Source organism: Triturus cristatus, chromosome 7 (assembly GCF_964204655.1).
Source record: "Triturus cristatus chromosome 7, aTriCri1.1, whole genome shotgun sequence".
In the NCBI taxonomy this organism is placed as follows: Eukaryota; Metazoa; Chordata; class Amphibia; order Caudata; family Salamandridae; genus Triturus; species Triturus cristatus.
The window spans coordinates 162,329,415-162,340,410 of NC_140590.1; positions in this window are offsets into that span (position 1 = coordinate 162,329,415).

A 10,996-nucleotide genomic window follows, 5' to 3' on the forward strand; every position below is an offset into this window, starting at 1 on the left:
AATGCATATATACTAGTCACAAAATGCTGAATAAATTCAATTGAGAAATGATGCAGCATCATTTTACTCACCATGCCACACCAGCTTAGACCCTGCCATATGCAAATCAGTCTTAACCCTGCTTTTCATGGGAACAATCAAGCTAGGCCTTCCCTGGATGGGAAACAAGCATCCTGGGACCGGTTTTGTGGTATCACTCCTCTTCAGCCAGGCTAGCTAGAATCCAGTGTCACTGTGAGCCCTGGACTGTTCCCCGGAGGAGCAGGTTGATTTGCATATGGCTGGTGACAATGGAACTGTGGGTGGCAGACAAGGATGAAGGTGGAACTAATCCTGTGGGATCCGCCACCACTTAGGAGTATCCACCGGAGGATAACTCAAGCTTGTGTCCTCTGTGGCACTCCCTACACCATCCTGGTCACTGGGTCCACTCCGAGTCTGAACTGTAATGTCCGAATCCCACTGTGAGCAGCTGTGTCCCCAACGACGTTGGCCCCTTCTCCTTTGCTTGCCCTGGATGAATCTTTAATGATATGAAAAACTTCTCTATTGCAACGGTGTTTCCACACCTGACGCTCAAATATCAACAGAAAATATTTATTAAGAGCACGTCAAATCAGCTTCATGGTTCACTGTTTAGGTTTCAACATTAGCACAAGCACATGCATTCATGTTACATAATCTGGAAACAGTTGGTTCCACTTATGTCATAACCCCAGACAGCTCCAAATGCATTGTTGGACTGGTATACACTCCATCCTTATGTCCATACTAGGATAGTCAATAACCATGGGCCCAATTCACAGAACTAACAAAATTCTAAACTTACTACCATTTTGGAATTCACAGAAGGCGCTTACTCATTTTGGTATTCACAGAAGGCACTTACTCATCAATGAGTAAGTGCCTTCTGTGAATACCAAAATGAGTAAGTGCCTTCTGTGAATAACAAAATGAGTAAATGGTAGTAAGTTGAGGATTTTGTCTTAAGTTATTTCTGTGAATCGGGCCCTGTGTATTCTTTGGTACTTCTAGTATACCATAGTAAAATGATGTTACCAGATAGGATGGCTACAAATTATACACTTCCACAATGTTCACACAAGGCCCAGATTTCACCAAATGTTAATTTACCTTAAAACACATCTTGATGTCATGAAGGTCAAGTTACAGACCAGTGTACCATCAATAAGTGCTGAAGCAGAAATCATTTCATATGCAAATGCTGCGTGCACACTGATGACACCTTTGACTTGAAACTTCATCATATGTCCACACCGAAAAAGTAAAATGAAAGCTGTACTGAAGTAGTTTAGCTACATATCACATGTAGCATAGATAAGTAGCCTGGAGACATTGAGGGCCAACGTTTTGGGAGATGGATACTCCAAATGCACACAGCATAAGTCTTCTTATAGCCATATGACCATCCCCAGTCCTGCTTGGTACTGATGACTAACCTATTCTTAGATTGCATTCCTACAGGCCAATACACCTTTGTAGGTAGTTGTGTGTCAGTGAATATCTATGACATGAAGAGGTGGGATCACTATTGTCCTAATGGGATTGCAGCACTGTTTGGTATGGCAAACACAAATTATCTTGTAAGGATGTGTATACACTCGCATACAATCTCTACACTTCTTTATCTCACTTTCAGATGCATGTCCCACGTCAGTGAATGAATCTTGAAACACTATTGCAGATGAACTACTAAGAGGGAAAAGTACACTGGGCAACATATATATGCACAAATGCTGATGGCACCAGAGATGTTTAGACACTCATGTTACTGTTGAATCCAAACTTACCAATGGGAAGTGTTGTCCAGTCACTGCATAAAGAATGCACTGTATGCCATGTCAGATGTAATAGGGCTAGTATCACCTGAGAGAGCATAGTGAGGGAACATCACTTCTTATACAAGGAAGACAAGTGGCCAGTTTGGTGCAAATGGCACCCACAACATCAAAGAACATGAGCGAATTAATCACTTTACTCAGCCATGTGTCTGCTTAAGACAGTAAATTGGTAGTGCGCTGGACTCGGCTATGTTTCCGGTCATTAAGACAATAGGCACAGCACATCAGCATGCACCTACTACCAGACCTACACAAACAATAACTTCTTTTTTTTTTTTTAAATGTATCCTCATTCGCCACCAATCTCACTTCAAATCACACCCTAGATGTCTGTACTGACACTGAGCAAGCTGAGGAACATAGGCTGTTGGAGGAGGAGACCCACCTACTAGTACCAGAGCAAATTGGGGATCAATGAAGAAACCACTGAGATACCTCTTCTGCCAAGCTCTAGGAGCTAGATGACTTTCGTCGTAGGACTACCAGAGAGTCTGGCAGTACCCGACTTAGCCCGAAGAATAATAGCGGCATAATCATAGGACTCAGGGAGGGAAAAAAAAAACCCTCAGCCCATCATCTCAGAGCCCCATCTAAGTTGCAGAAGGTTCCAAAATGCTCTCTTCTTTTTACTGCCTGATCTGGCAAGATCCAACTTGGAGACTGCCATAATTGAGGACTACCAATCTAGAAAAGAGGGGGGGGTTGATTCTGTCCATCTTATACAAATTTGCCTCCTAGCTAGGATAGTATAGAAAAGCAGAGCTCCAGCCAGGCCAGTAACTTTATCCGTAGAGCCAAATATAATTAGGGGTAAATCTATGTTGATAGGACATCCCAAGGTGCTGGTCAAAAAGTTACCAACACTTTCCCAAAAGGAAGCCAGGGCTGGACATTCCTTAAACATGTGGATGTCGGAAGCAGAAACCTGTCCGCATTTTCTGCAACTCGCTGGAGGCCCTTTGGTGATTTTTTACAGTTTATGGGGAGTGAAATAGGCCCTGTGGATGGTAAACAGGTGGTTCATTTTAACCAGGCTGGTTTCACAACTTCATGTAGGGTCTTGCAAGAGTTCTGCCATAGTTGAACACAGTCTTGTGTAGGTAAGGAGCCACCCCACAGTTCCCCAGCTAGATTGAATTCGCCATCCACTTCTTCAAGCAGGGCTTGATACCAAAAAGAGACTTCCTTCCTTCCTGGGGGCTTGGTCACGAGCTGGCATTCTAAAAAACTACCACCACCCACAGCGTTCTTACAATTTAGTGGTGGGTGGGATTGAACCCAGCTTACCAGTTGAAGATATTTAAATTGGGAAAGACGTACTCCAACCCTATCCTCAAGTTGTTCCCATGAAACAAGGGTGCCTCCAGGGAGCAGGTCTCCCCAAACCACTAACCCAGCATCTCTCAAAGGTATTGCCAACCTATCCTTTAAACACTCTGGAGCTCCTGGGGAATCCCAGAGGGGAGCCAAGCTGGAAATATAACCAAGCGCCACTGAACCCCTCAATTTGGGCCAAGTTTTAGCCACCTCCTGGAGAACCTTCAACTTCTTTTTTTTAAAACTGCGGATCCCCGAATTTGAACAGAAAACCCTCTTCTGACAATTTGGTGCCTCCAAGTATAGCCAAAAACATCCCTCCAGCCCCTGTGAAAGTTGGAAAGCCCAGGCATACAACTGGAGATCTGGTAAATCTAGGCTGCCCTTTTCTCTTCTCCGCCTCAGCTTTTTCCAGGCAATCCTAGGTGATTTGGACGCCCAAACAAACAAATTAATTTCTCTCTGCAACCTATCGATAGTAGATTTTTCAAAATGGAGGGGAATACAATTAAAAAGAAAAATGATCTTCGGGAGTATCGACATCTTAATCAGAATGATTCTGCCTAGGATGGATAGGGGAAGTAGGGCCCAAGATCTCATTAGCCTCTGACAGTCCCTTGCCACCATGGCCATGTTGGTATCGGCAATCTTAGTGATGTCCTGAAGAATATGGACTCTCAAGTATCTCATTTTGGAACTAATCTGGTGCTGGTGTTGAATCTCTCCAAGATTCCAAGTCATGATTTCCGTCTTCGAAGCATTGATTTCATTTCCGGAGACAGAACCAAACTCCCGGGCTAGACTGATGACTCTTGGAAAAGCTGACTGTAAGTTAGCAGAAAGAAGTAAATGTCATCAGCGTACAGGGCTACCTTCCTCTCCCAATACAACAATAACTCTTCTTGCGCGTGCACATGGGCCACCCCCAATAATGATGGGGAAATGCATGTCTAACATACAAAGTTGACAATGTAACATGTATGACTCTGGCCAGGACTCATCCCCTTGTCGATGCTGTTAGGCCCTCAACTTCCCATCAAGCTCCGGGTAGGCCATCGCCAGTATGTGGGACAAGAGGGGTCATGGTCCGGTGTGCGTCCCATCCATGTTGGGAGGACTACCCCAGCTGGACCGGTGTGATATTCCAGGTTCTGCACCACATGTACTCCCACCTCTTATGGCAATGGATGCTGTGCCGGTGATAGACTCAGGGTCACCAGTATGGATACAATAGATTAATACACAGATTATAACTGCACGTTTTAGTATATCTGTTTGGTTGACACAGATTTTGTATACACCTAGCACAAACATTAATCAATAGTTAACACACTACATGTGTCATTCTCACATGTTAAGCACTACAAATACATGAATACACACTTTTGTAGTCACCTGCTGACTTTCTTTAACAATGGTCATGACCTACACTGACTAAGCCAGCCCACTAACATCATGTAGCCCAGGGCATTCCTACATGTACTGTGATGTGAGCTACTATGAAACACAACACACTATTGTGACCTTCTGAAGAGTAAAGTACTTGTGCATGATTGTACAGACACCTTTACAACCAGGCACATTGACCTGAGGCATATGGTCCATACAGGCTGGTACCATAGTATAGATTACATCTTAAGACTTAGGTCACAATGAAAGGGCTGACGTGTGTCAATGAGAGCTTCGTCTCTTGGGATGTGTGGACATGTGGGATACTTATTGGGATATTATACTACATCTGATTGAGTTTGTGTGGTATGTACTGCCATCACAGGACTCACCTTCTGCCATATGTGGCACTGTTACATGTAGGACATTCAACATACCATTGTATGTCTTGTGTGATTGATTGATTGTAACAAACCTTTTGATTCACATATCAAATTCTCTTCAGAAGTAACCAACTGTCTGCATTGTTAATTTGTCACATGTGCAATAGGCCTGTACAGTGCAAGCATGACTTATGGGCCCGTCATAAGTAAATGAAACACATTGGCAATGTGGGTGAATGGAAAGAAGAATCAGTTCAGGGGTTTACCTCAGCCAACATTCCAAATGTAGTCCATGTAAAAATAATCAGGGCTACTATTTTGGGAACATTCATTGGGAGATTACTCTGTGAATCAGCTGTATAGCCACAGTAACTCTGCCCCAGCCTGGACTGTGTCCCATAATGGGCTTAACTCATTGTTCGGCCTTCCTCTCTGCAGGCCGAGCATACTAATCCCACATGAACATCACCTTTCAAACACTTCAATACATAAATGTACATCTTGTGGACATCCAATAAGAGACCTCAAGGTAGAGCGGCACTCTGAAGGGGTCTGTGAGGTATAGGTAGCTTCCAGACAACAGTTTGGTGAGCCCTGATGTGGGCTGAGTGATATGTGGGACTGTACACATAACATCATCTTCAACTGCTTCTTACAGTATACATACACAGCTCATGCTGTAAAGCCTGTACATTTTTGGCACATTTACCATGATCCGATTAGCAAATATATCATAGGTACCATGATAAGTATACATGCATAGATATGTCCAAGCACCACAAGTAGAATCTAGGGCATAACACACATCACAATAGTGATCTTAAGTACACCAAGTACACAAGATACACCATCCATGACATGATTGTCCAATGTGGGGATGAACAAATTGAGTTGAACAGAGTAAAATATGTATGTGAGATAGTTACCTGCTCCTCTGGTGAGCCATAGAGCTGGCCATACAGGGGATGGACCTCTTCTACAAGTTTCTTCAGCTCCTCTGGAGAGAAGGTAGGGGCCATCTCACCTGCTTGGTCTGGCATGATTGCTTCCAGAGGTGGCAAACAGCAGCTACAATGGAGGAGGTGTTGATAAGTGTCAGGAGACACATGTGTATGTACGCCACATATGCGATCATCAGCGTAGACGGACACAGTAATTGGACTGCGACCATCAATATCACCAACGTTAGCCTATGGCTGCATCTGTAGGGGATGAAACCACCCAGTGCGCGGTCAGCTTCCGCCAGCGGTGGGAGGTTCCAAATGTCCTATATGCGAAGTCAGGTATCTGCATTTTTAGCGGTTAGAACTTACAGTATTGGTGACTGTTAAGTGCATCTCTACCACTACAAATGTGTTGTAACATGTTAACATGTTTTACTCCATTGCTATATAATTTGCTTTACACAAACATCTGTGCACTGCATTACACAGCATAAACACTATATTACTGGGGTGCACTGTACACCAATGGTGACTGAATTTTGTGAGTACAATTCAAAATATACAATATTAGGTTAATCATGATACATGTTTGGATGTATAATGTGTACATTTCTTTAACAGGCACATATGAAGACCACAATGGGGACTATAGGTGTATGTTGGACAGTAGACAATTGTGTGTAATGTTTTCTGAACCAGTTATGTCTGGTCACATTACTTTTGGCTTACTCTACATATATGTTACCTGGACACTTTGATCAATGTTCTACATTGTTTCCATTCCACATATAAGTACCCTGGATGAGGGAGGTGACAACAGTGTCCAGTGTATCGTCCATTTCCAGACCTTCAGACCATGGACGAAAGGGATGTCATCAATATGTTTTATTTAAATAGGCGAACAATACAGGATTTATGTCATTAGTTGGAGCCTGATCTCCTTCCTCAAAACACTAATCCCACATGTACCCACCTATTATGAGACTTATGGCAGTATGGCATTTTCTGGCCACAGGTTTCTTCTAGTACACTGTGGCTCTATCTGGTGGTATGTCACAACCAATGTTCAATGGTGTACTACAATATGTGTTTTCAGCAATGATTAAACACATTGACAGCTACATCCAGTTCCCCAGACATGAGGATTTAGCCAATGTGAATGGGGATTTCTATGGATTGGGTTGCATCCCACATGTAGTTGGAGGCATTGATATCACACATATTGCTTTAGTGCCATAACAAGCCAGGGAACAAGTTTACAGTGACAGGAAGCACTTCTACTCTCTCAACATGCAAGTTGTCTGCTTACCGGATTTGTTTATTTCAAGCGTCTGGGCCTGGTTCCCAGAATCAGTCCACGATTGCTTCATATTGCTGAACAGTACCATACCCCAGCTGATGTCAACTACTACTGGAGAGGGCCTGGCTTGTTGGTAAGTATGATCTGTCCTAACTTTGTGTGGGTGATGTCAGGTTGTATAATCACAAAGTGTGTAACTTATTTTTGCACTTATGTCTTTATTCCATCTAGGAGACAGTGTATCCCAACCGTCCATAGCTGTTGGCACCGCTGAGGAATCCAACTATGCCAGGGGAAGTCCGCTTCAATGAGGCCCATGGAATAACCCGTTAGCCAGTGGAGCGGGCTTTTGAGCTCCTGAAGACCAGTTCAGATGTCTTGACATGACTGGGGAAGCCCTCCACCACCCATCCGGGAAGTTATGTAAAATAACGGTGGCCTTCTTCATGCTCCAGAACATCGCCCTGCGACTGAACATCTCTTATATTTCAAAGGATGGAGACCATGAAGTGCCACCAGGTGAGGATCCTGAAACGCCAAATGATGAGGATAGTGGTGAAATGGAAGGAGCTGACTTGCATAAATCTTGCATTGGCAACTTCTTCTCATGAGGGTAAGTATGTTATGAGATGCCATGACATTGAATATTAACGCAACTCTTGTTGTGATGATGTGAGTATGTTTACAGATATTAGGAAGCTAAAGCTCTAGCAAAATCTGCTGAAGGTGTTTGTGGAGGAAGGTTTTGACATACAATCACTTTGTTGGTGTTGCTTTGTTTAGCTTAGAATCTGTCATGGACTGTGCACTCCAGAAATTGATTAAGTGAATTGTGTCATATGTATGGTTTCTCAGTTGATTTTTGTTTTGGTCTCTTTTAGGTACCTTCACCATGGCATCTTCATTTGGATATTTCAGAGTTGTGACATTAGCAGGTATATGATGCTGTTTGGACATACGAAGTGAACATGGATTGTTCCAGGGAATGACTGTCACAGACCTTGGGTGTGCAAATCCTGTACCAAGACAGCTTGCACAGTGATAGGATGGAAGTTAAGAGAAATCCATTGGACTTGTTCCTTGTCCTGTGGTGGCCATAATGCAATATGTGTGCCATCACGTGCACCAACAAAATTTTGATGTGGGCCTCAATCGCGCTAGTCGCCCTTCACACTGGCTAAATCCTCATTGTATAGAAACTGTGTGTAGCTGTTGATGTGTCTACTCATTGTAGGCCACAGTGTTTGTGGTAAATCACTGACATTTATTTATGACAGTCCACCACTGGATTGGAATGAGCCTGTGTTCAGAAACTGTTATACTGCCATGTGCCTGTTCATTCTTTTAAATGATGCGAGAGTCCTTCTGTGAGCTAGGCAAAAGGACTACGGCGGATGAAATAGACACATTTTAGTTTGTCTATGCAGTAGGATATGGTCTGATGTATCCCCTTCTTCCATGTTGTTGAGGTCTGCACCTGAAAATGTGATAACTGACACAGAATTTGAGTCTTGTATGATTTGCTATGTTTCTGACATCATGGCAGCTTATGATTGGAGCAACAGAATAAAGATGTTATAAGACCAGACTTGTGTATGTATGTTTTGGTGTGACATGGTTATGATACTGAGTTAAACATTGTTTACATGCAACATATCCATGCTTACACAAGTAGCTTGTTTTGGCATTGTAAAGTTCACATGAGAGTACATATATACATAGCTAGATGTGAGAGGTACTACAGGAGGCAGTGCGTTTGTGACTAGTGTATTTATTGATGGGAACAAGGAGAAAATAAACATCGTGCAAAATCAAACAGGGAGAATCAAAAGTGAAGAAGTCAGTCATAGTGAATGATATCATAGATGTAGAAGCCAAATTGTTGGGAGTCCAAAGTACAAAATACTACTACCATCAGAAACGGAAAAGTGTCCAGAAATAGTCCACAAAGTGAATGTTTTGCACACACTAGAGGAAATTAAGTGTGAGATTTCATACTGGCGGTGGTAGGTGTCTTGCCATCCGCACCTCCTGGATTTTTGGATGGACGTCCCCTCCTGTGGGTGAGGAGGGATCTGCTGCTCCTGAGCCAACAGTGCTTGCAGATGTGTCTTCCTCTGACAGGGCCTGCCTTCCTGTGGCTGTTGCAGATGTGGATGGGTCAGATGCAGTTGGACCACAGTAAGAGGTAGAATGTGGTGGAAAAGTCCTGCAGAGGGTGGTGATGATTTCCTGCAAAACCCCAATGAGCTGGCCCATGCTGGTGTTGTGGGTGGCCAGCTCCTGGTGCAGCTGCTTTATCTTCCTGATTTCCAATAGTACCTGGCCCGTCACACCTTGGAACTCCTGATAGGCTCCCAACAGTTGGTCAATGGTGGCCTGGTTGTAAATGACACTAGTGGCCCGACTGAGAGGGCCCACATTACCTTCCTACGAACCCTACCCCCACTGGCCTGTGCCCTTGCCCCAGGCTACACCCTCCTACTGGTTCCTCAGTGACTGGGTTGGTGATTGTCACCTCAGAATCCATGACTGGGGGGCAATAGATAATAGTGCCTGTGCCTGTTCCTGGAAAACCGCGTCGGTGCCCAGTTAGTCCTTCGGGCGGTTGGAGGCCTGACCAACCGGGGGCTTGCCTTGCTAAGCTCCGCCCTGAAAGGGGCGTGAGTAATAAGGGACCAATGTGTCACGTGATCCGGGAAGAGGATTATCCAAAAAGTGTAGCACTGATTGGGTTTCCCACAGTGCTGGCTCATCAGGTGGGCAGGGCAGCATAGATTGCTTACAGCTGCCTTCCCTTGGATCGCCCGTAAGATAACCCTCCATATTGCATACTTTTGTATGGCATAAACCTGCAGCAATATTTTCCCATAACAAAAGTTGTGTTGTGTATTTATTTATTCATGCATGCTCAGACAGTGGGTGGGGATGTTGCCAATAATTACACTATGCTCTAGCCAATGGGCTCATCATGGTATATGGACTCGCAGATGGTGCCCGAGTGATGAGGAGCTGCAGTTTGGTGGTGGCACCGGGGATGTGTATCTGCTCTGGAAGGACATAACGGGGTAAAAGAGTTATGAGAAGGGAGCCATGTAATGCCCTGAGGCCTGGAGCCTAATAAGCTCAGATTGTGTAGCACAGATGGCCCATTTGCAAGTCCTGCTCTAGTGCGCCCGATGAGCTTCATGAAATATGAAGCATGGTGACCGTGAAGCGGGCGCCTTGCTGATAAATGGCATGCGGCCACACACGCACCCTCGGAAGTGACGGTTGTAAATACAGTTTTTAAAAGTTGCTGCCGCCATATTTAAAGATAAAGAGCGACGTTGTGGTGTGCCGTGCTGGAACTACTTTGTGTTAATCTAAAACAAGGGAGGAGTAGGCAGCTGTAGCAAAGGAGAGCTATATAATGAGCAGCTGTTCAGAATAATGAAGAGAGGAAGCAAGCATGGACCTGAGCAGCTCCTGAGCCTGAACGAGCAAAAAGAATAAGAGTGCTTGGAAAGTAATAAATAACATGATGAGTAAGACCACATGTAGCAAGGGCAGTCCTCAGGGGAGGTTACAAAAGTAAGAAAGGAGGAACTACTGAGCATAATAAACAATGACAAGCAGCCATTTACGAAGGACAGTAAAAGGAGCCAATTAGAAAGATGGGCGGTGCTTAAAACCTACAGTCTAGATACAGCATGTCTCAAAGGATTGTATGACGCTACAATGCATGCCATTACCCCGCATGCCGTTGCAACGCAAATCTTTAACCTGACTTTCTGTCAAGGGGTGCGCTGGAAGTTGGAA